Source organism: Quercus robur, chromosome 8 (assembly GCF_932294415.1).
Source record: "Quercus robur chromosome 8, dhQueRobu3.1, whole genome shotgun sequence".
Taxonomy (NCBI): domain Eukaryota; kingdom Viridiplantae; phylum Streptophyta; class Magnoliopsida; order Fagales; family Fagaceae; genus Quercus; species Quercus robur.
Genome location: NC_065541.1, coordinates 17,644,578 through 17,668,756, shown reverse-complemented (window position 1 = coordinate 17,668,756; position 24,179 = coordinate 17,644,578). Strand labels below are relative to the sequence as shown.

General features: G+C 41.8%; 1 long non-coding RNA gene across 1 annotated transcript in view; it reads right to left on the bottom strand.

Annotated features, from left to right (window-relative positions):
* The window catches only part of LOC126694842 (uncharacterized), a 52,451-nt gene that overhangs the window by 2,733 nt on the left and 25,539 nt on the right, over positions 1-24,179 (bottom strand). Inside the window, exon 2 of the long non-coding RNA XR_007645903.1 lies at positions 11,466-11,530. This is a non-coding gene — a long non-coding RNA (uncharacterized LOC126694842). The remainder of the gene's footprint in view (positions 1-11,465; positions 11,531-24,179) is intronic.

Here is a 24,179-nt window from a genome sequence, read left to right as displayed (position 1 = left end):
GATGTTTCGTAGCCCACGAGGCGCCATTAATTGCACCAGGCGGTTCTATGTCCCCTCGCACCCAATGGTGGGGCGCTAAATCAATGGCATATATTCTTCTAAACTTTGAGCGGGAGTAATCCCGTTCATTTTTCCTCGCTATATAAGGCTCCTGAGGGAGATTACTTTCCCTTTTTTATAAAAGACATTCAAGTGTTCCAGAGCATTTCAGCGTCTTCTCTCGCGAAATACTCCAAGTCCCTGAGTTCCATAGCTATTCCTGTAAGGATTCCCTGTGGATCTTTTGAAAGTTTGAGAGATTTAGAACTCGTACTCTCGTAAGTCTTCATTTCCCCATATTCCCTTGCCCTTTTTTTTTGTTGTTCTCCTCGGCCTTCTTTCATTTATAAACCTTTCTCCGTGCCCTTTAGGGTTACCTGGATGGGTAAGTTTAAGAGCCTAGTAGATTCTCCGGCCGGTATGAAGGGTTTTAGGGCCAGGTACCATATCCCGCAAGGAGTGGGTTTGAAGTATTGCGCTTCGGACAAAATCCTAACCAACAGAGAAATGAGGCAGATTGTCATTCCTATGATCGCTTTCATAGAAGGAGGGATGACGATTCCTATGGGTAGGATAACTAGGGATTACTTGTGTGGCCATAGGCTGGCCCCTCACTAGTGCACCGCTAATATGTTCCGGATTCTAGGATGCGTAGATGCTTTAAATGACTAGATGAACCTCGGCCTTTCATGGCACGATGTTGTTCACTTGTACGAGTGCCACTGCCTTTTCGAGATGTATTACCTGAAATCCAGGTTCGACGAGGTGAGACTGATATCATGCCTTCCCAAGTCCAACAAAGGCTTGAAGGACGATTATCTGGTCATCTCCGGAGAATGGCACGATGGTCTTCACTGCCCAATTAGGGCAGGAACACCAAGTAGGACACTCTAGGATCAGGTCCCTTGGCTGGGATCTTAGTCTTTTAAGCTTTCTTTTTATTTGTTTTGGTCTTGGTTTTGGTCACTTGTTCTCTCGGACTAACGTAACCCTTCCTTTGGATGTTTTGCGGACAAAGTACACACCACTCCAAGGATCATCTTGGTCAACATCCAAGCTCTCAACTACCTCTTAAGGTCGGAGATCTTTGTGAGCGAGGACAGGCAGTTGCCGGCCGCTCACCTCATTTTGGACTACAAGCCTCTATCTCGTGCATTTGTGGACGTGGGTTAGGCGATAAGGGCCGAGAGTTCCCGATTAGCTCGTATTGACGTTTCTAAACCGGGATTCTTAGCTCGGAGAGACTTGCCACCAGTCCAGCCACCCACTCATCGCGTTCCCTAGGAGGTAGCCGTTCTAGGGGAGGGAATTGACTTTATGCACTCGTCCCTCGAAGCTGAAATCGATCACTTCCACTTCAATGAAGAGGGTGAGGTGTCAACAAGGCCCATAGAGCTTTCAGACTCTGGCTTGGATCTTGATCGCTTCTCGGCGACTCACTCCCCGAAACTACTAGTTGCTCGGATCGATACAAGCCAAGAAGCTGAAGAGGAAGGCATGGATCTAAAGCCAAGATCCAGTCTGAGGGGCCTTATGTCCAATAGGAACAAAGGGCAATCCTCCAAGGATGCCCCTAAGGAGCAAGTTCCTGCTAGCCTTCCTCCTCCACCTCCTTCTCTCATTGACTCTGCACTACAACCCATTCCAAACTTGAGGTGGAAAAGGCCAGTCGACAAACTGAAGGAGGGTGACATCGGCCCTCAAAAGGCCAAACAGCCGAGATGAGGCTGCATATAGGAAAGGGCAGCACACTTGGTCTCCCCAGCTCGAATTGGACAACGCTCCCATCCGTTGGGACGCGACCCTTTGGGAGTCCCAGCGGGGGGAGGCGTCATATCTTGCTAAGGCTCTGTAGCAGCCCCTCCTCTTGCCCCGTGACATGGACGGGCTCCAGACTATGAGGCAATCGGACCTCTTCATGTCATTGAAGAGGGATCTCGCCATGGTAAAACGAAGACTCTCCATTGTTCAGGTTCCTGATTCTATGTTCATCTATTTGTCATCTATGTTTTGATGATTCTTCCATTACTTTTATGCAGGTTACCCAACAAATCTACGTGGCCGAGGAGTGGGTGAAGAATTCCCGAGAGGAAGTGAACGCTAAGGTTCAGTCCCGCCTCGTAGTTGAGAAAGCTGTCGGTGCCCTTAGGCTGGAAAAAGAGAGCCTAAATGAGAAGGTCAAAGAGGTTATTAAGGCCCGGGACAGCACTGAAGTGGGCTTTAAGACTACAACGAGGTAGGTTGAGGACATGTGCCAGCAACTACACTTAACGGAAATAAACTTGGTCTTCGAGAAGCAAACAGTTCTGGACCTCAAGGCACAGCTGCAACAAGCTAAGGAGACGGCTTGGGTGGCTAGGGAGGCAGCTGAGGCTGTGGTGGCAGCCTCTTACGAGTGTGGGGTGAAGGACACCGAGGTCAGGCTGACTGAGGAGGTGGCTGTGGTTTGCAGGGACTACTGCACCGAGTCCTGTGGAGTAGGAATGGCAACGGGTCGGGTTCGGGCCGGGTTTTTTCATACCCGTACCCGACCCACGGGTCAAGACCTGCAGGCCAGACCCGGCCCGTTTATTAAACGGATTTTTTTTTTCCGGGACTCAGACCCACAACGCTGGGCCCCGCCCAGCCAGGCCACCTCAAGGCCCAATCTTCAGCCCCTAACAGTGGCCCAATCCATGGCCCAATCAAAAAAATAAATTATGTTTTCCTGAGAAAAAAAATCACAGTAGCACAAACAACAAATCCAAGTAAATCTCAAATCAAATCCACCATACCCATTCAAATTTCCTATTCACAGAAACCAAATACATTTGAAACCAAACTTTTTTTTTTTTAATTAAAAAGGATGATATCATTAAACTAAACAACTACATCCAAATCAGTACAAAGTCTGTTGAAATAAACTCCATTACAGTCATCCTCTAAGGTCTTAAGCAAGTCCACAGGTGGATTGGAAAAACAAAAGGAAATTTGCCTCTTGATTAGCACCTATTCTAGCTAAAATCAAACTATTCACAGAAACCAAATACATTTGAAATCAAAATCTAAAACAAGCACGTGCAAGGAACATCAAATCTTAACAACTAAATCTAAATCCCCAAACCCACAGGTTAAACAAAGAGAATCTAAATCCCCAAACCCATTAATCAAATAAAGAAAAAATGGAAGAAGAACATCAAAAATCATTGCCGTAATCACCGTGGTTGTGGTCGTTGGCTTCAACTATCATTAAACTCGGTGCAAAGCAAATATAGAGAGCAATAATGAATGAAACTGGGTGAGATCGGAGAGGCTTTGCGGCGAGAATCTTAGATTTTCGTCTTTGTCTTCTTCGGCAAAGAGAGTGAGACTGAGAGGCTAAGAGCATAAGAAAGGGCCGACTGACATTTGATGGCCGACGGCGTGAGATATGAGAGGAAAGTGAGTGAGAGTAGGAGTGGGAGAGGAAAGTGAGTGAGAGTGGGAGGAGCGGCTAGGGTAGGGCTGAGTGAAATGAGAGAATAAATAAGTTAGGGTTTATAAGTTTATATATATACTAGGGTTTTTTTGGTAATTTCATTTTTAACCGGGTCATATCCCGGCCGGGTTTCGAGTCGGGTTTCGAATTTTTTTTGATAAAATCCGAACCCGTACTTGGATCCGCTTTGGGTTTTTTTTTTAAAATCCCATACCCGACCCTATTATTTATCGGACCGGGTAAAATCCGGCCCATTAGGGTCAGGCCGGATCGGGTATCCACGGATCGGATTTAAATTGCCATCCCTACTGTGGAGTAGCAATGGACCAGGTGGGAGTTCCTGCAGATTTTGAGCTCAGGAGGATCGAGAATATCTTCTTCCCCGTGGATATTCGAGAGATTCCTGATTCAGATACTCCTGAGAAGCTCCTTTCTGCCTCGGCTGCCGTTCTTGATCCCATCGTTCTTGAGGGGAAAGGGGTGGATGAGGAGGCTCAGCCACCAGCCAAGGATAAGTCATCTGAGGACACCATCACAATCAGAGATGTTGTCTCGCGGGCCAAGGATGCCAAATCTAAATCCAAAGCCGGAGATGATCATCTTGAGACTGATGACCCCGCAAAAAGCCCAATCAAAGATAAAGCCTAGAACTTTAGGTGTAGGGTGTTCTTTTGTAATTGTTTCGTTTCGTCTTTCATTTCCTTGGATTTTGCCAATGTCTGTAAGATAACTTCTCTTTGAGTTTAATGAATGATATAATTTCTTCTTCTTTGGTCTTTATTTTTACTTTTTTAACTTTATTGTCGTCATGCATGAATTCGAACTGTGTTGCTAGATTTCTAATGGTAATTCATTATTCGTAGTTCAAGTAATATAGCTAACTATGAACAAGAGAAAAAGATTCTTCCCCGGTGTCTTGCATTCTTTCTGAGTAATTAATTTCCCCTAAGCTTGTGGTCCGAGGGGCCACGCAGGACCTAGATTCTGTTTAATACTTGTATAAAGATATGGAGTGATTAATTTTCCCTGAGCCTATGGTCCGAGGAGCCATGCAGGACTTAGGTTCTGTTTAATACTTGGGTAAAAATACGGAGTGATTAATTTCCCCTAAGCCTGTACTCCGAGGAGCCACGCAGGACTTAGGTTCTATTTAATACTTGGGTAAGAATACGCAGCGATTAATTTTCCCTATGCTTGTGGTCCAAGGAGTCACGTAGGACTTAGGTTCTGTTTAATACTTGGGTAAAAATACGAAGTGATTAATTTCCCTTAAGCCTATGGTTTGAGGAGCCATGCAAAACTTAGGTTCTGTTTAATACTTGGGCAAAAATACAAAGCGATTAATTTCCCCTAAGCCTGTGGTCCGAGGAGCCACGCAGGACTTAGGTTCTATTTAATACTTGGGTAAAAATATGAAGTGATTAATTTCCCCTAAGCCTGTGGTCCGAGGAGCCATGCAGGGCTTAGGTTCTGTTTAATACTTGGGTAAAAATACGAAGTGATTAATTTCCCCTAAACCTGTGGTCCGAGGAGCCACGCAGGACTTAGGTTTTATTTAATACTCAGATTGATAAATGAGAAATAAGTAGCACAAAGGCTTTTCGTAATAGAAGGGTATATCAAGAGTGGGAACTTTCATTAATAATAGTACATTTTCAGGTTATTTACATTCCAAGGGTGTGGTACTACATGCTCATCCAAATCTTCTAAAAAGTATGCCCCTATGCAGACCACTGAAGTGATACGATATGACTCTTCCCAATTTGGTCTGAGCTTTCCCCATGCGGGATTTTTTGCAGTGTCCAGAACTTTCCTTAATACCAGGTCCCCAGGTGCTAATGGCCTTAGCTTTACCTTGGCGTCATAACCTTGCTTAAGCTTGTGTTGGTAATAGGCGAGTTGAACCATTGCCCTTTCCTTCTTTCCTCGATAAGGTCTAAACTCTTTTCTAGCAGCTCATTGTTGCCACTGGGACAGAATGAGCTGGTTTTCAGTGTTGGAATGTTTGTTTATAGAGGAATGACAGCCTTGGCCCTATAGGTCATTGAAAAGGGGATCTCCCCTATTGATCTGCGGGGTGTGGTTCGATACGTCCACAAGATATGTGGTAGCTCTTCCACCCATCTTCCCGTCGCGTCATCTAACCTCTTCTTTAGCCCGTTTACTATGACCTTGTTAATGACTTCGGCCTGCTCATTCCCCTAGGGGTAGGCCGGTGTGGAATATCTGTTCGCAATTCCTAATTCGCTGTAGTACCTTCTAAAAGCCTTACTATTGAACTGAAGACCATTGTCCGAGATTAGGGTATGAGGGACTCCAAACCTGGTGACAATGCTTCTCCAGACAAACTTCTTGGCATCCACGTCTCTGATATTTGCCAGAGGTTCAGCTTCGACCCATTTAGTGAAATAATCAGTGCCGACGAGCAGATATCTCTTGTTCTCAGCTGCTTTAGGAAATGGACCTACAATATCCAAGCCCCACTGAGCAAACGGCCAAAGGCTGGACAGTGGATTGAGGATCCCCCCTGGTTGGTGTATATTTGGCGCAAGCCTTTGGCATTGGTCGCACTTCTTCACATGCATGTTTGGCCACCAGTAACCTTGGGTTATGGCTTTATGGGATAAGGACCTGCCTCCTATATGGCTTCCGCAAATTCCTTCATGCAATTCCTCCAGGATAAGTTCTGTGGCGTCAAGGTGCACGCAGAGCAAGTACGGTCCTGAAAATGAGCGTTTATACAGTTTCGAGTCCTCCAATAGCCAGAACTGAGAGGCTTTTCTTCTAATCTTGCCGGCTTCGCTCTTCTCTTCAGTGTCCTCTTTTAGAAACAATACCAAAGGGTCCATCCAGCTAGGCCCCACTCTGACATTGTGGACATGGATCACTCCTATCTTCATCATCGAGGGCCTGTGTAAGTCTTCCACAAGTATGACCCGAGGTAAACGTTAAGCCGAGAAGGTGGCCAGCGTGGCCAAGGAATCGGCGTGGGTGTTTCCACTTCTGGATATGTGCAGTAGGCTAAAAGAATTGAAATGTGACCGCAGGTGTTAGCTTGGTCTAAGTACTCTTACATTCTTTCATCTTTTACCTCTAATTCCCCATTTATTTGACCCACAATAAGTCTTGAGTCCGAGAACATGTTTACGGATTTCCTACCCAATTTCTCGACTATGGACATTCCTTCCAGCAGGGCTTCATATTCCGCTTCATTATTCGTGGCCAAGAAGCCTAGTCTTAACGATTTTTCAATGGTAATCCCCTCGGGGGAAATCAGGACCAATCCCACACCAGAGCCCCTTTGATTTGCCGTGTCATCGATGTATACTTTCCAACAGGTGGGCCCTTGCAGAGAGATTGTGCCAACTAATTTTTCATCCATGCTTCGCATTACTTCTTCTTCTAGTGAAGGTTCAGCAAATTCTGCTACCAAATCAGCGAGGACTTGGCCTTTCACGGTGATGCGAGGCATGTACTTAATGTCAAAAGCACCCAGAATTATGCCCCATTTAGCAATTCTCCCTATGTAATTAGCACTCCGGAGTATGGACTTGAGCGGGAGTTGGGTTAGAACAATAATTGTGTGTTCCTGGAAATAATGGGGGAGCTTTCATGTAGCTTGAACAATCACTAGGATGGCCTTTTCTAGCGGAAGGTAGCGAATCTCAGCCTCGTGCAATGACTTGCTCACATAATAGACCAGTCGTTGTACGCCGTTGTCCATTCGTATCAACACTAAACTTACTGCATGATGGGCCACAACAATGTAAGCGAACAAAACTTCATCGGCCTCAAGGCTAGACATGATTGGTGGCCAGGATAGATACTCTTTAAGTTGTTGGAAGGCCGAGGCGCATTCTTCGATCCATTCGAATCCTTTTCATTTATTCAACAAGAGAAAGAAAGGTCTACACCTATCCGCCGAATGAGAAATAAAGCGGTAATCATGCTGATAAGCTTTTGGACCTCCTTGGGATTCTAAGGAGGTTGCATACTGTGGATAGCTTTGATTTGGTCGGGGCTAACTTCAATACCTCTGTGGGTCACCATGTAGCCTAGGAACTTTCCTGATCCCACCCCGAATGAACACTTAGACGCGTTAAGACGCAACTTGTGTCTTCTCAGGATTTCAAAGATGTCGCCGAGGTCTCTCACATGTTCGGACACCAATTTGCTTTTTACCACCATGTCATCTATGTAGACTTCAATGTTCTTACCCATCTGCAGTTCAAACATCCTGATCATCATTCTCTGGTAGGTGGAACTGGCGTTCTTCAAACCAAAAGGCATCACCTTATAGTAGTAGTTTCTGATGGGGGTGACAAAAGCTGTATTTTCTTAGTCGTTTATAGCCAGGGGTATTTGATGGTATCCTTGAAAGGCATCTAAAAAGCTCATTTGAGGATGTCCTGCGGTTGTGTCTACCAATCGATTTATCCGAGGCATAAGGAAGGGATCTTTTGGGCAGGCCTTATTTAGATCTGTGAAGTCTACACAGACCCACCATTTTCCACTCTTCTTCTTCACCACTACAGTATTGGCCAGCCACTCAGGGTAAAAAACTTCTTTAATAGCCCCTGCTTTCTTGAGTTTCATCACCTCCTCCTTGACTGCATTAGCATGCTCTTTCGATGGACGCTGAGGGGGTTGCTTCGTGGGCGTAACGGATGGATTAACGTTAAGGTGGTGGCATATGAAGTCCAAATCAACCCCCGGGGCCTTATAAGTGTCCCATGCAAACACGTCCACATTTTCCCTGAGAAAATCAATTAGCTTTTCTTTCTCTTAGGGAGGTAGTTCCGAGCTGACTTGAAAGAACCTTTCCGGATCAATGCCCACAGGAACCTTTTCCAGATCCTCGCAATTTGCCTCCTCGGCTGAACCTCCATCGGTCATTGCCGGGGTTGTTGATTGCTATAAGCCGTTCTTGGTAGAGGTTAAGCTCTCGGTACTCAGCCGTCGTGAGTTGGCGGACACCATGCACTGTCGGGCCATGGTCTGATCCCCTATAACTTCTTTGACTCGACCCTCCGACGGGTACTTCACCTTTTGGTGCAGGGTAGAAGAAACAGCCCCTAGGGCATGAAGCCAAGGCCTAGCTACAATGGCTGTGTAGGGTGAGTATATGTCCACCACTATGAAGTCCACCTCCACTATGTCCGAGCCTGTTTGTATAGGCAATCTGATCTGGCCTTTTAAAGTAATGGTCTTCCCTTCGAAACTTACCAGAGGGGAGTCGTATGTCGTTAAATCTTCGGGTTTCAGATTCAATCCCTTGTATAGGTTGGGGTACATTACTTCCACAGCACTGCCCTGATCGACTAACACTTTCTTCACATCATATCCCCCAATCTTGAGCGTGATGACTAGAGCATCATCGTGAGGCTGGATGGTTCCGACCTTATCCTCGTCCGAGAAACTCAGAATGGGTGAGGCCATCCTCTTGGCCTTCTTAGACTCCTGATCGTCACTTTCAACGGGCAGTCGAGCTACCGACATTACTCTAGAAGGATGAGAGCCGGTCCTTCCTGGAGCGGCGAAAATGACATTTATCGTGCCTATAGGCAGTCTCAAAGTGTCCCTCCGTGTCTCAACATTCATCTATTCTTGTCGGCCAATGGAATAATGTAGGAGATGACTTAATTTTCCCTCTCGGACCAGCTGGTCCAAGTGGTTTTTTAGGTTTCTGCAGTCTTCGGTGGTGTGCCCCGGTTCTTGAGGGTATTGACAGTATATGTTCTGGTTGCGTTTCGTGGGGTCTCCTACCATCTTATTTGTCCATTTGAAAAACGGCTCATTCCTGATTTTCTCCAGAACCTGATGTATCGGATCTCGGAACACAGCGTAGATTGCCTACGCACTGGCTGATCCGGGTTGCTCTGTGTAATCTCTCCTCGATCCGTTGTTGTTGCTAAATCGGTCCGACCTGAAGTCCCTCCTCTCCTGAGAGACAACCTTCGCTTTACCCTTACTCAATTGTTGGTCCTCTTCGACCCTCTTGTACATATCGATTCGGTCCATGAGTTGGCGCAAGCTGGTGACCGATTTCCTAGTCAGAGATTTTCTTAAACCATGCTCGGTCGGCAGGCCTCTCTTGAAGGTACTGATGGCGACGACATCATAATTGCCCTCTATCTCGTTGTACATCTCCTAATACCTATCCGAGTAGGCCTTTAAGGTCTCCCCTTCTCGCATGGATAAAGACAGAAGGGAATCCAAGGGTCGAGGAACCTTGCTGCTCATGATGAAGCGGGAGTCAAAGGCCTGGGTTAGCTGCTTAAAGGAATTTATGGAGTTCGGCCTAAGGCCGTCAAACCATCTCATCGCCATCAGTCCTAGACTAGATGGAAATACTTTGCACATCAAAGCTTCGTCTTTGGAATGGACGGCCATCCTCTGGTTGAACTGACTTACGTGCTCTACGGGGTCCGTTTGACCATTATATATGGTGAAGGTAGGTTGATGGAATCGCCGAGGAAGTTCAGCCCCCTCAATCTTGCGTGTGAAGGGTGACTGGGAGATTCAATCCAGGGCTTTGCTCATGGCGTCGTTTACTAGGCTTTTGTAGGACGGACTTCTATGACTGCGTTTGTGATGTTGCTCTTCCTCATAGGAGAAGGTTTCACTTGGTGGAGTTCTCGACCTTCGCCTGTATTCGTTGTCCTCTTCATCGCTGGTGTTCGGGCTCGAGGGGGGACGCCTCCGCTGCGCTCGACGCAACTTCCTCTTCAAGTCATCAATCTCCTACTGTAGAGCTTTGTTATCATCCCGGTTTTGGGATATATGACCTTTCCCCCTTGAATGGCTTCTGCTTGTATGGGTGGTATGTACACTACCCTCTCGTCGCTTGTCTTGATCTCTTTCCCGTTCGAGGTTAAGAAAGTTGTCCTGCCGTTGGGAGTGTGCAGGATTCGTTCGGTACGGACTTGATCCTATCATATTTAACCGTTGCACTTGCTGAGACACAAGCTTTTCCCACAGACGGCGCCAATTGTAGGGTCACAATTTGGAACCCACGCCCAAGTTGTATGGGGTCTTGGTCCAAGGAGCCTAGAAACAATGAATTTGTAGAGAGTGGGCTGTAGAACTAGGTCTTAGTGAGTTGGACTGCGGTTAGTATTGGGTTATACAACAGTTGCACACCAGTAAAACATGTTAACATCCATAGATCTTCAGTCCAAGGAGGTTAGATGAATATATGTCGATAACTGTTTGAAGATTATGGTCGTTTATACTGCTATAGTATTCTCTCTTCTTTTTTCTCCATCCCTTCCTCATGGGGACTCCCCATCTTATATAGTCTTCTTGAAGCCATCGTGGTCTTACATTTGTTGATCATCTGGATCCTTACTTTAGTGATTGTCCCATCGGACATCCCCTTTTAGCTTTCTGTGAGTTGTGGTGGCGAAGGCAGCACTGTTTACAGGTCCTCTCCACATTAATGCGGCCAGAAAAGTAGCTGCAATGCATTTAATGCGGTAGCAGTAGCCTCTCCTTGGATATTTTACGTTTCCTTCTTTCCTACGAGTCTGTGGGGCGCATCCCTACTGTTAATGCCTATTGGGGGGTTCTTTCTAGTAGACAGAGTGCATGTTTGAGCCATACTCATCACGTTCGAGGAGGCATTCCTCCTCGAATCGTCCTCCAAATGCCCCTTGTCTACAAGAGCTAAGTTGGAAATCCCTTTAGCAACCATTTCCTCTCCTCGGACCTTGCTAATTGTTCTGGATAGGGCCCAAGGCCCATTACATGATTTGGAGTCTTTGCCCCTACATGTGTTTTATTTTGTTTATTACTAATAACAAATTTATCCATTGAGCCTTTTTGAGACTCAATTAATTTTTTTCTTTTTTTAATTTTTTCATATCCAGATGCATATTTTCTAGTAGACATTTCTAATCAAAAAATATATTTATAAAGACTAAAATAAAAAATAACTTTCAAGTATAAAGCAAATGGGAAATAGAACCTGATTTATATAAAAAGTATTGTTGTAGTTTCACCGAACAATAACAAGTTTTTAGCAATCTCAACCTGCATAAATAAAGACTTATTTAATATATTACCACTAACTAAAATTTAAAAAAAAAAAAAAAATTAAGCACAAGCATAACAAAAATTTAAGCACAGCCATAACATAAGGCTTATTAATAAGACCCACCCACAAAAAAATACAAAGCAAATCCTATCTATAACCAAAAAAGAAAAAAAGAAAAAAAAAAAAAGAAACCCTTGAAGGCCCAAACTTAATGCCTAGTCCAGGGTCTAGGTAGCCATAATGATAAACTAATAAACAAAGTTACAAAAGTAACAAAACCAGGGCCCAATCTTATTATCTTAAGTTCTTAACAAATAAAATGAAGTCTGAAGAGAAAGCCAAGTGCGGAGTGCCCCATGCCCAAATATTTATACTTGAACCTCAGAACCTAATATGGTGAGCTTGAGAGAGGCGGAGAGTAGAGATCAGATTCAGAGAAAGAATGAGAGAGGTGGAGAAATCGAGAAAGCTTACTTAAGCAATGAGCAGTTGAGAGAGGCAGACCAGCTGTCTAGGCGGAGGAAGCTTGCTGCCTTGCTTGAGCTGTTGAGCAGATGAGAACAGTGGAGAGAATCAGAGAGAATGAGAGACAAAGAGAGGTGGAGAGCAGAGAGAAAGGTAAAATTTTTAGGGTTTTGAGTGGTTTTATTTCTTTTGATTTGTGATTGTTTTGCAGTTAATCTCTTAGACCGAATTTGTAGTTTATCTGGTTGATTTTTGGTTTGTCTAGAGAATAATAATGTTATTTTTGGGCAATGATTTTGTTTAGAACCAATGTTTAATCGGATTTACCAAATTTTTTGTTTTTTGGTTAAAAGTATGTGCTAGATTTTTGTAATTCATCTAAATTTTTTTTTTTTTATTTGACCCTACTACCCCTTCTTTTTTAAAATTTTGGGGCCCTCCCACTTGGGAGCCTTAGGCAATTGCCTAACTTAACTAATGAGAGGGCCGGCCCTAGTTGGACCAAAAGGGAAAAACAAAAGAAGACAATTTCACCGACAGTGGTTCCACTGTGTGACGGTGGCAGGCTAGTGGAGACAATCCTATATCCTATCTCTCTTCACAGAATTTCTTCTCGCAGAGGCAAAATTAAGGTGAAGTTGAGAATATATAAAGAGACGGTTAAGGAAAAAAAAAATAGGTACAGCAACTTAGATGTTATTCCTTAGATTCTCCTCTTAAGATTTAATTATGTGTCTACTTAATTAAAAAAATATACTTTTTCTTATGAGAAAAAATTCATATGGCAGAATCTTAAAAGAAGAACCTAAGGAACAACATCTAAGTACTATATCTAAGTCTTGCTCTTTTTTTTAAATAGGGAGTAAAATTTGGGGAATGAGTGTGAAGGTGAGGCTAAAAATATAAAATACTAGTACTATGCCATGAGATGCACAGCTTAATCAAAATTCATATGTAAATAGTTTGTTTTTTTTTTATTATTAATTTACTTAAAATTAGATAATAGAATAGATAATAAAAATAAATGACTATTTCATTTTCGAAAGTACTTCAATGGAAAAAGTTTCTCTGTACCAAGGAAAGCTCTCTGGCCAGCTTTCTTTTACAGTAGAATAGAGGTCCCTTCCTTAGGAAGAAGTGATAGTAACCCTTGGGATAACAAGGTTATCCTAAGGTTTGTGGGGTTTTTTTTTTTTTTTTTTTTTTTTAGGGTACTGTGAAACAGTGAAAGTTTTTATCCATTCATGGATTGATGTTTTTTCTCACCACCATGGATGATCTGACCTTTAATTGGAATTGACTTACTTTGTCAGAAAAAGAAGGTCCAGGTTGTTGTCTGGATGAGGAACTGAGCTCACTAGAGTTCAGTATTGTTACAAAATTCCTCACAAAAAGAGCTTTGAACATCGATGCAATTACCAAAACTTTCATCCCACTTTGGCGCTCCAAAAACAGCTTTAGGGTGTGTCATTTGGGGGACCACAGAGTTTTGTTTGTGTTTGATAACGAAGTGGAAGTGGATAGAGTACCCTAGAGTGAACCATGGACTTTTGATAAGCATTTGGTAGTTACGGAAAAATACGACACAAATTACTCTGTTGATGAACTCAAACTGTATAGGACTTCTTTTTGGGTGTAAGTACACGGCCTCCCTATTAAGTTTATGAACTTGAGGGCAGCGGAGAAGATTTGTGAAGTTCTGGGAAGGGTCATACCTACTGCCAATCCAAGGGAAACAGAGGGAGGAAACTTTATTCGAGTTAGAGTTTCAATGGATGTTACCAGTCCATAATGCTGTGGACGTTTGGTTTCAATTGGCCAGGAAAAATAGGTTTGGATTAGTTTTAAATACGAGAGACTACCAAATATTTGCTACTGGTGTGGCTGTTTTGATCATGATGACAAGGATTCGAAATATGGTTGAACAGCGAAGGTACACTAACTCAAGATCAGAAGCAATTTGGACCAAATCTCAAGGCAACACCATTCTCCATTTCTCGTAAACAAGTCGTAGCTGTTCCTGGTTTTTACAGGTTCATACCAACAAAAACCAAACCTCGGCTAAGAAGGCAAAGGTGGAGAAGAAGAACGACGGGGAAAGAGAGGAGCAGACCGGTGTTTAGGTAGATGAAAGCCGTGAGCAGGACGAACACTCTCAGAACCAAGTTGACTCAGACGTTGTGGGAGACAAGGAGTTAAGGCAGACCATTACACAATTAAATTCCCCATCGACTGAAAATTCCAACGGTGCTCAGGAGTTAATGCGCAATGATGTCTCTCCTCCAAATGCACGCAATAATGATATTCACCTTAATGAGATTGGGGCGGCTTTAAAGGATTTTGATTGCCTAGAAAATCCTACCAAAATAGGAAACTACACCTACCCTGAATCATGTCCAGATGCATCCACTGAAGAAAGTCATGCAAAACCAAAACTGAAGGGTATTATTTCCTCAGCAATAACTCCGGAATTAAACCTGGATTTGAATTCAAGTGGGATCAGCAACAATGCACGTGACAACCAAAAGACTCCTAGGGTTTCTTTGCAAGCCAACAAGCCACGTTGGACTATGGTTGTACGTGTGAACAACAAGCCATCAGAGGGAGTTTCACTTGACAAGCCGAGTAAGAAAAAGAGAACAACAGCACTCAGTGAAGATCATTCCGAGTTACCCAATAAATGTTATCATGTTTCAAGGAATGAGAAGGATATTGATATTGAATTAGCGGAGGCTGACACCTAGCCCCGATAGTCACCATGAGTTACTTAGTATGGAACTGTTGCGGGCTTGGGAACTTGCGTACAGGAAAGGAGTTTGGAGAAATAATCCGAGCAAAAGATCCCTCTGTCGTGTTCATTGCCGAGACATTGGCAGACGAAGCAAGGCTAGATACGATTCAACAGAACTTGGATTTTGAAAATAAGTGGGTGGTTCCAAGAGTGGGGCATGGTGGTGGCTTGGTTCTCTTTTGGGAAGGCAACAGTTAACTTGGTGGTGATAGATTCATCCAAGTAATACATTGATACCTGGATTGACAAAGATTCCCCAAATAAATGGAGATTCACAGGGTTTTATGGTGAACCAGGCACTTTAAGGCGTAGTGAAGCATGGGATAGTTTAAGAAGTCTAAATCACCACCTCGATATCCCATGGTTGTGTGCAGGAGATTTCAATGAGATTGCTAGACAAGAAGAGAAACTTAGGGGTGACCAAGAAATTAGGGTCAAATGCAGCTATTCAAGGATGTGTTGAATGAATGTGGGTTCCTTGATCTTGGCTTTGTAGGAAACATATTTACTTGGAGTAAGCATTTTGTAGATGGTCACTTTATTTGGGAGAGACTAGATCGAGGTGTGGTAAATGCAAGCTGGTTCCTTAAGTTCCCAGGTACAATTGTTCACCATCTCCATTGTACTTCATTAGACCACATGCCTCTATACATTAACCTGTCAGGTTTGGAGATTCCATCACGAAGGAAAATATTTAGATTCGAAGAGATGTGGTTATCAGATGAGCGTTGTGGTGAAGTGGTGGAAGCTTCGTGGTCATCCTATAACCAAGGTTTTAGTAATAGTGACATCTTGAAAAGGGTTGATAAGTGTGGGCGTGATCTTGAATGGTGGAATTACAATATTTTTGGAAATTTGAGGAAAGAGTTGGCAAAAAAGAAAGTGCTTCTGATTCAAACAGAACAAGAAATTGGGGTCAACACACGAGTTAGAGCACTCAAAGAGGAAATCAATATTCTCTTGGATAGGGAAGCATGCATGTGGAGCCAAAGATCATGTACACTATGGCTTAAGAATGGAGATAAAAATACTAGATTCTTTCATTGCCAAGCCACTAGGAGATTCCAGAAAAATGTTATTTGTGGGATCATGGATGAATCAAATAGTTGGAGAATGGATCCGGATGATATAGCAACCCTTATGATCAAGTACTTATGATCAAGCACTATTAGGACCTCTTCACCTCCTTAAGGCCAAATGCACATGGGGCAGCCTTGGATCACATCCCAAATGTCATCACCGACCACATGAATGAAGCCCTTGTTGCCCCTTTTAGAGATGACGAAGTTAAGGAAGCCCTTAAGCAAATGGCCCCTCTCAAAGCCCCAGGACCTGATGGCATGCCACCATTATTTTTCCACAATTTTTGGGGGGTTATGGATAGGGATGTAACAAATTCTGTACTAACAAATGGTTACCTGAAGCAAACCCCACATCACCTGGCATTTCACAAATCCCAAGGGAAGATATTGAGGATGAAGGTAGGGACATGGAGGAAGAGATTAATAGGTTTACATCAGCCCAGAGGGCTCTGCACAACCATATTCCCAAGCACAGGCACGAGGACCCGATCATCTTGATCATCTCATTACTAGGGTTGAGAAGATGTATGGTATGCTAGAATTCCATGTGCAACACACCTCAGATCAGTTTACCTATGTCGAAGGCCAGATTATTGCACTATCGTCTCAGATTAAAGACATGATGATGGAGTAGCGATAGCAACAAAAGGGATTTGACTCGGAATTTGAGCAATTCTGGCTCTTTTGGCCATTCTGGTCAAAAAGTGGGAGAAATTTTTGAGGGGGAGATGCACAGTTTAAGGGGGAGCATAGCATAACATATCATAGATATTGGTTCATTTTGGTGGCTTAGTGGTTTTACTAGTTCATTTTCCTTTATAGTTTTTTTAACTCTTGGATATTTACATTACTTTTTTTTAAGCCTTTAAGTACTTTGGTTTAAAACTTTCAGTTTATATTCAGTACTTTGTTTTTGTATCCTTGTTTTGTAGCATTTTTTAGTACTTTTAGATTTTGTTGCATTATCTTTAGTACTACACACTTATGCCCTTGTTGAATTTTGTATCCTTGATGCAAATACTTCTTGTATTTCGCATTGGTTGCGTGTTTGGATGATCATTGTAGCCATATTTTAATGTCTGCACTTGTTTTACCAAGTTAAGTTTCATAGTGTAAGGTTGAATTTAATCAACCATCTTGTTGGCTTTATTCCATGCCAAATTTGCTTGTAATTTAGCAATTAGTAACCCTGTGTTTAGGTGGGAATCATGTAAGGGTAGTGTGTGTGAGAGTGTGAATAAATGCTCAAGACTATGCAGTGAAGCAGGGACTAGCGGGTGGCTTGCGGCATGCAAGCGCTGCAAGCCACTAGAAGATGCACATAAGTGAAGCATGCAGAGAAGCTGAACCGTTATACCAGCTGTAGCACTACAGGACAAAAAATCCAGACTGACCATTCAATTAGCTCGCGGCTTGGACTCACGACTCAATCAAGTCGCCAGTCCACTCTGTTATGGAAAAACTGACTCTTCGCATTCCTTTCTCACTACAATATAAATACGCCTTACACCCACAAAATATAGAGAGCTTCCAGAGAGAATTTTGAGAGAGAAACCCTAGAGAAAAACAAGATTGACTCATCCACAATCTTCATCCTTTGATTCTCCAAATTCCTCTACTCTCACCCTCTCCATTGTTAAATCCTTGAGAGGTACATTAGCCAAAACCTTTTTTCACCATACCCATATCTGTGAGGAAGCTATTTGGTGCTTAGGAAGCAGTTAGGAAGGGACCAATTGATATTGGTTGATGCTATGGGCTATAGCGGAATCCAATAAGCTAAAGAAGACAAAGGTTTAGCGTAATCTCATTGGAGCAAGAAGCTTGGAGGGCGATTTCCTTATAGGATTGGGTACGAGAGTTAGGGCTTTCAAACCTTCGTGTGAAGCTTTCCAAGCAGTTGGTGAAAGCACCAATTATCTTCATCACGTCCATCATTCCGGGATCACCACTTTAATCTCTTGATGGTTCACCGGTCCAATTTCTCCTGTCATTTCTAGATCCTCGTGACCTTGGAGCAGTTGCATTATTCATTGCTCTCAGCTTTTGATAATTTGGCTGAGTATGCCCTTGAAGTCCGCAATGATGACACATATAGTTCGATCTAGGACCTCTTTGTGATCGTGGACGAGACTTGGCTCAGGATTCAGACCTGCCCACAGATTGATTACGAGGGTTGTTCACCATTCATTGGTTCTCCACATTCCTCTTCTCCTCAATCTTGGGCTTCTCAGCAGTAGGGCCAACTTCAACTGACTCTTTGGCCTTTATAAACTTCACTTCTTTAGTGATATTGCCAGATGAACTACTCCCTCCAGTATATCCCAACCCAAATTTGTCTGAAAAGCTCTTTTGTGATGAAATAACATCATCTATCTTCTTAGTGATGACCCTCTCTATCTTAGCATTTGCTTGCACAACCTCTTACTCAAGAAATTTCACTTTTGTGTAGGCTTTTGATAGCTCACCATTCAGTGTTTCTATCTCACATTTGGCCTCCTTATAGCGAATTAGAAGACTTTTATAGTCCTCCTCTGCCTTCTTCATCTTTCTCACAGCTGCCTTGGCCACCCTTTTGTACTCACCCGACTTCTCCAGGAGTGAGTTATAATTCTCTTGAAGATTGGCTGTGCTTTCATCTTCTTCAGCATTTGATTCTTCAACAACTCCCAATGATTCTTCATCACTATGTTCTCCAAGTTCACGTACAACCAAATTCAACTCGTCTGAAGACTCAACATGGGCAATAGTCATAAAAGTAGAATAATTTCCTTCTTCGTCACAGCTTTCCTTAGAATCTGAGTTGGATGAATCCGAGTCACTCAGGGTCGCGGCAAAGTGCCCATGTTCGTTGCATTCAAAACAAGTGACACCTTGTGTAGATTGGGATTCTTTTCCATCTTTCTTTATAAATTCCCTTTTCTCCCTTCCTGAACTTTGGAATTTTCCTTTATCACCAAATTTACCATTATTCTTGAATTTCAAGAATTTTCGGAAGTTTTTCACTAGGTATGCAACATCTTTGTCAACCACATCCTCATCCGATGAGTCATGGACTTCCAACTTTTCATTAATGGTCTTAAGAGCTAGAGATTTGCTCTTCCGTTGAATGGGCAGCAACATTTCATAAGTCTGAAGAGAACCAATCAGCTCTTGGACTTTGATGTCATCAAGGTCCTTACTCTCTTCAATTGCTGTCACTTTGGCACGAAAACTTTCTGGCAATGATCGAAGGATCTTCTTTACAATTTTAGAATCTTCCGTTTTCTCTTCCAAATTGAACTTGCTGACAACCACCTCATTTAGCTTGATATAGAAAGAGTCAAAGGACTCATCCTCACTCATTTTTAGCTCCTCAAACCAAGTGGTCAGCATTTGCAGCTTGGTGTCTTTCACTTTCTTCGTCCCTTCGTAGGTGGTCTCCAATATCTCCCATGCTTCTTTGGCAATGGTAATGTGAGAAATCCTATGAAACTCATCTGGAGACACACCACAGAAAATGGCATTGAGTGCTTTACTGTTAGCATTAGATGCAGCGAATGCTGCCTTATCCCATGTGGATTTGGCTTCCTCAAGCCTGGTCCAACCTATATCAACAGCATCCCAAACAAATTCATCAATGGAGCATAGAAATGCTCTCATGGGAACCTTCCAAAAAGCATAATTACTACCATCAAAGTATGGAGGTGCATTTAGGGATTGAGATCGATCCATCTCAATAGGGAGTCAAGGATCACACTATGGTAATGAAACCACTAAAAGTGTACCTGCTCTGATACCAATTGAAAGTTCAAATAGTGTATAAAACACCCTTGAACGTTTAGACCCCCAATTACAAAATAACCAATTCAAGCTTTATGACAAACAACTAATGTGCGGAAAATGAACAAAAGCTATAAACAGAATTGGTAAACAATCTAAGCCAATTAAAACACAACCACAGCAGATAATAAATGACAAAGATAAAAGGGAAGGAAGATGCAAATACAAGGACAACACACGATGTGTTACCGAAGAGGAAACCGAAGCCCTCTGCGTAAAACCTCTCTTCCGCCCTCCAAGCGGTAAGTAATCCACTAGAAAATGTAGTTGGGATATATGAACAACAATAGACCCTCCAAGCCTAATCTACCCAGTGTACCTAAGCCCTCCAAACTTCTTGCTCCAACGAGGTTGCGTTGAACCTATTTCTTTTCTAGCTTCCCGGATTCCGCTACTTGACCATAGCATCAACCAATGTAGATTGGTTCCTTCCTAACTGCTTCCCAGAACACCAAACAGCCCTCTCACAGTAATGGATATGGTGAGAAAAGGTTTTGGTAAAAAGACCTCTCAAGGGTTTAACAATAGAGATGAAGAGAGTTGAGGAATTTGAAGAGTCTCTTATGTAAAAATTGTGGATGAATCAATCTTGTTTTACTCTAGGGTTTCTCTCTGGAAACTCTCTTTCTTTGTGGGTATAAGGGGTATTTATACTAGGGTGAGAATGGAATATAAAGAATCAGGATTTTCAAAATAGGGCTGGCTCGCGGCTTGACTGAGTCGCGAGATCTAGCCGTGAGATAACAGAATGGCCAGTTGTCCTATTTTGTCCTGTAGTGCTCTAGCTAGCATAACGCTTCAACTTCTGGCATGCTTGGCACGTGTGCTGCTTCTGGCGGCTTGAAGCCACGAGTCACCCGTGAGATCCAATCGCAAGTCTCTGTTTTCTTGCACACTCTTGAGCATTTCAACACTCTATCTCACTCACTACCCTTACAATAATCCCACCTAAATACAGGGTTACTAAATGCTGAAATACAAGCAAATTTGGCACGGAATAAAGCCAACAAGATGGTTGATTAAATTCAATCTTACACGTATCTTGCCAAGAACTTTAGAAATTTTCTTAGAAACAATAATAGAAGGGCAAGAGGTAAAAACAATGTTGAACCTAGAAATTTTAGGAGGAATGAACCCACTAAAGGGAACAATACTGATAAACCTAAAGAGAAAGTAGGTTAAACCTCTAATAATTCTATGGGTCAACAATGTTTTGGTTGTCAAGGGTATGGTCATGTGAAATCACCTACATTCTTGAGATCAGAGGGTAAAGCTATGGCTGTAACCTTTAGTGATGATGAAGTTTCTGATCATGAGTCTAGTAGTGATAAGGATGGAAACTTCGTTGCTTTCATAGCTACTGCTGTAGTTGATGAAAGTGTTGTAATTGATGAGAACCCTTCTGATGGGGAACTCCCTGAGAATGCTGATTTGCAAGAAGCCTATAATAAGAAAAATTTGCTCTTGAAATTGTTTAATTCTAATGAATTGCTTGATAAGGTGAAGACTAAGAACATGTGGTTGCTTGATAAAGTTAAGAATTTGGAACTTGAATTATCTGTTGCTAGAGAACAAACAAATAGGTCTGCTAGTTCCAAACTTGAACACATGTTGAGTATTCAGAAGTCTCCCTTAGACAAAATTGGTCTAGGTTTTAAAGATAGCATCTCTGTGCCTAAGACTTATTCCACAAACTTTGTTACTTCTTCTAAGCCTCCCGTGAGTGAGATTGTCAAACCAGTAGAAGTTACACCTTCTAGGAAGACTAAGGTTGATCTTAAAGAGTCTAAGCCTAAGAATCCTACCATTCCTAAGGATAAGGAGCTTGAAATACCTTTATGGGTTTGTCATTTTTGTGGAAAGACTGGACACATTCGTCCAAACTGTTTTAAATTGCAAGCTACGAAGCGAGCAAATAAGCCAAAAGTACTTGTGCCTTAAGCACAAGATCCTATGGTACTTATTGGTGAGTTGGTAAAGGTTTTAAACCTTTATTTCAATCCTGGAGTTGCTCATTATTCTAATATGAATAATAACTCCAATGCAAGAGTTGCATCTAAAAAGTTTTGGATGCAAAAAGCTCGATCTAATTGAGTCTTTTTGACATGGTCCTTGTGCTTCATCTTTCTATTCTATGTGACCATTCTTCTTTGTTGTTTTTGTTTTCTTTGTTTTTAGGATTTGCATTGCATAACATTCATGCATTTCATGCTAGGTTGTTTTTGTTAATTCTTTTCAGAATAAATAAAAAATAAAAAATAAAAAAAGGAAAAGGAAGGAAAAATGTGTTTTGCATTATTTTTCGTGGATTTGAAATCAAGGTTGGTCATATTATCTTTACATAATATGTTTATGTACCTTATTTAGCTTGGATGAGCTTATTTTATTTCACCTTACTAGTTTTAGCTTTGTAGTGCATGTTGTGTGTGAGTTGTTTATAGTTTTTGATCACATGATCTTGATCTTGAAGTCATATGCTTTTGATTGTAAGGACTAAAAAATCCTAAGAGAAAGACATAAATAACCATCTCACCACTGTTTACTAGCCAATCCTGAACACCCTAGTACATATCTTATGATTTTGTGCTTGAAAAAGTGTAGCACATGCACAAAAAGAACATAAGGTGTGGCCTCGGCTTAAATAATAAACTTAGTGTGTACATTATTGGGCTATAATAAATTCAAAATAAAATAAAATTTGTGTGTACATTATGAGGCAAATCAAGAAACTCACATGATTGCAAGCTTGTTTTCTAGTAGATGTGAGAGTTATATTATGAAACTCTTTAGGTGATAGTCACTTTCAAACTTAAGTGATGAATTTTGTGAAAATTGTGATTGATCACTATTTACTTATCACCTCACATGTATCTCAAGCTATTCTAGTTGCACATACTACACAAGTTATTCTTTACTAAACTTAGTACATTATATTGTGTGTGAACTTGTTGTGGCCATCCAAGATTAAATCTGCCTCGATTTTAATGCAAAATGTGTTTCAAGTTTGAGCTTTGAAGACAAACTGATTGAAAATCTTGTTTTTGGAAGATCTAGGTTGAATTCAAGGGTTTTTGAAAAACTTTTCATCTCATACTCATGCATTCTATTCATAAAACATTGTGCTTTGAGGAGTTTTTGTATTAAAATGCTCTGTTTTTTAAAAAATTGATTTTTCCAGATTTTCGATTGATCGAATCTGTCTCTTGACCGATCAAAAATGCGATAAAAACCTTGGTTACAATTTGCCTAGCTCGATCGCTACTCGATTGATGCTAGATCGATCGAATGTGTTTTTCTATCGATCGAATCTAATTTTCGACCGATCAAAAATCGTTCAGAGAGTTTTTTAAAAATAGCTTTTCTCACTTGTTCTTCACTTTATTCGAACTTTCCAGAAAGCTTTTTGCTCTCTTTTTTCGACCGATCCAGTTCAAGTGATTTTTTGTCATTTTCTTCCAAATTTTTCTCAAGGTTTTTGTCTTCTTGTGCCGGTAAGACCTTTCTACCCTTTCTTTTTCATTTTATTCACATATTTCATGCATTTTAAGGGAAATTTTCGGACCTATAGGAATTTTGGGTTTTTGATTTTTGAGTTGGTTTCTTTCCAAATTGATCATTGGGTTTTTGTTCTAAGATGTTATAAACATGTGTCTCATGCTTTAATTTGATTAATTTGGTGATTTGAGAACAATTTGAAATTCTAGGGCTTGTAACTACATGAATTTGGGGATTTTGTTCAATTGGGCTTAATTTGGTAAAATTGACTTGTGAAATTGATTGACTATGTCATTATATGATGATTTCTATCTAGTGTAATGCTTAATTACTCAATTTGGTTAAATTTTTGAAAGTGGGTTTTTCAAATTTTGGGGTTTTTGTTCTAAACTCTATGTTCAAGTCAAATTCTTGGTTTATGAAGTATAATTGAACTGTTCTCAATGCATTGGAACATGCATCATCTGTTCATTTTGTTCATGCATCATATAGATTGATCTTTCTATTGTTGTTTTCTCTCTAACCTTGTCTGATGTAATCTACCCTTGGTTTTCGTTGTTTTCTATCTTTTGGTTTTTGTTTTGGTATTTCTTTCCTTCCCTTAGCATCATGGTTAGGAAGAATAGAGCCAATAAGAAAACCACCTCGACCTCTACCCCAACTTTTGATAGTGAGCGGTTTCGGTTTGAGAAAGACCAAGAAGCCTATGAGAAGTTGAACATATTTAGGTCTGTGTAGGCTGAGAGGAAAGTTGTGTTAGATGAGTTAGACCCGAAAATTAGAAGGAACTTTAAGTGTAGGGGCCGGTTACCTTTGTTGGACATTTCTCTTCCTTCTCCAGCTGCCTTGATTAAAGAGTTCTTTTTGAACCTCTCTATCCACTCCGATGATTCCAACAATCACTACGTGATGAGTTGGATAAGGGGTGAAGAGTATACCATTACTCCTTCAGTAGTGGCCTCTACTCTTGGGGTACCTTTGGTATGATAG